At 55.2% G+C, this 2,056-nt stretch overlaps 1 protein-coding gene across 10 annotated transcripts in view; it reads right to left on the reverse strand.

Annotated features, from left to right (window-relative positions):
• The window catches only part of PTPRU (protein tyrosine phosphatase, receptor type U), a 408,251-nt gene that overhangs the window by 44,472 nt on the left and 361,723 nt on the right, over window positions 1-2,056 (reverse strand). The window lies entirely within an intron of this gene.

The raw sequence follows: 2,056 nt of genomic DNA on the forward strand, positions 1-2,056 counted from the left end.
TCCTGAGCTTGTCAAAGTCGGCTTTCCTGAAGTCAAGGACTTCCATGTTGCTGACCGACTTGCCAGCTTTTCGGCAGATGGTGAAGGTGATCAGCTCGTGGTCGCTGTCACCCAGCTTCTCATCGATCACTAGGTCACCGACTAGGTCATCCCCAGTAGCCAGCACCAGGTCGAGCAGCGCTTTGCCTCTCGTTGGCCCATAGACTTCTTGAGTCAGGTACAGGTCATCCACGCACGAGAGGAAGCTTTGCGACCGCTCAGATTTTGCTGAGCGATCCTCCCACGAGATGTCTGGGTAATTGAAGTCACCCATGACAACCATGGTCCTGGAGCATGCGGCCTCAGCCAGTTCCCGGGCAAACTCCTGGTCAAGCTCAGGACTTTGGGTGGGAGGTCTGTAGTAGACTCCCACCATTGTGTCCCCTGTGCCGTGTTCCCCACGGATTTTAACCCAGAGGGTCTCCAGCCGTCCACCCTGGTCACCAATATCGGCTTGCAGGGACGTGTAGTTTTCCTTAACATAGAGAGCTACCCCGCCACCCCTTTTCTCTACACGATCCCTCCTGTACAGGTTATAGCCATCTATACCCGCGGTCCAGTCATGGGTGGAGTCCCACCAGGTCTCTGTTATCCCTATGACATCATCGTTATTTGCATTGAGCAGGAGGATGAGTTCCTCCTGCTTATTCCCCAAGCTCCTGGCATTTGTGTACAGGCAAGCAAGTGCCCCCTGGGGGGCTCCTTCCTTGCCCACAGATTTTGCCAGGGCTGGGGCAGGGGTGGGCTTCCTTAAGTGCCTTGACCTGCTGGCTTTGCAAGGATTGCTCAGCGGGCCAGCAGTGGCGGTAGTCCCCCTGTCCCCCCAAGGGCTTAGTTTAAAGCCCGGTGGAGCAGGTGAGCCAGTCTGGCTGGGAAGGGCCCCCTCCCCCATCTCTTCCCAGCAGTTTGCTGCCTCTCTCACCAAAGAGCGGGCTGTGGTCATGAAAGCCAAAGCCTTCCCGACGACACCAGCGCCTCAGTCTTTGGTTGACCACGTGGATCCTCCTCTCCCTCCTCGGCCCATAGCCTGAGACTGGGAGGGTCGACGAGAACACCACCTGTGCCACCTATGTGAAATGCTCTGACATCTGCCAGCAAATGACTGTAATTGAAACAAGCCACACGAGAACCTAGAGCGTCTAGAGCAGGACTTTGATTACAATGGGGTCTGTGAGAGGATGGGGAGCTCTCTGCTCAGTCACTGTTGATCCCATTGAATTATCATAGAGCTGGGAAGGAGGCACTATGAAACTAAAAAAAACCTAAAAAAACCTAAAAAAACTAAGGGACTGTGGCGTCAACACCTACACAGTCAAATGGGTCGCTAACTGGCTGGAGGGCCGCACCCAGAGAGTGGTGGTGGATGGATCATTTTCGACCTGGAGGGATGTGGGCAGTGGGGTCCCCCACTGTCATCTGTCCTCGGACCCATGCTGTTCAACATCTTCATCAGTGACTTGGACGAGGGGGTTAAAAGCACCCTATTCAAATCTGCTGATGACACTAAGATGTGGGGGGATGTGGGCAGGCTAGAAGGGAGGAATAGGCTGCAATTGGACCTAGACAGGTTACAGGGGTGGGCAGATGGGAACAGGATGGGTTTCAACACTGACAAGTGCAAGGTGCTGCACGTGGGGAGGAAGAACCAGCAGCATACCTACAGGCTGGGGGACTCCCTTCTCGTCAGTGCAGAGACAGAAAAGGATCTTGGAGTCATTACTGATACCACAATGAACGTGGACCAACAGTGTGGGGACGCGGTCAGAAAGGCCAACCACACCTTGTCATGCATCCACAGATGCATCTCGAGCAGGTCCAAGGAAGTGATCCTCTCCCTCTATGCGGCACTGGTCAGGCCGCAGTTGGAGTACTGCGTCCAGTTCTGGGCGCCGCACTTCAGGAGGGATGTGGACAACTTGGAGCAGGTCCAGAGGAGGGCCACCTGCATGATCAGGGGGCAGCAAGGCAGGCCCTACGAGGAGAGGCTAAGGGACCTGAACCTGTTTAGCCTCCACAA

The sequence above is a fragment of the Alligator sinensis genome, unplaced genomic scaffold (genome assembly GCF_000455745.1).
Source record: "Alligator sinensis unplaced genomic scaffold, ASM45574v1 scaffold883_1, whole genome shotgun sequence".
NCBI lineage: Eukaryota > Metazoa > Chordata > Crocodylia > Alligatoridae > Alligator > Alligator sinensis.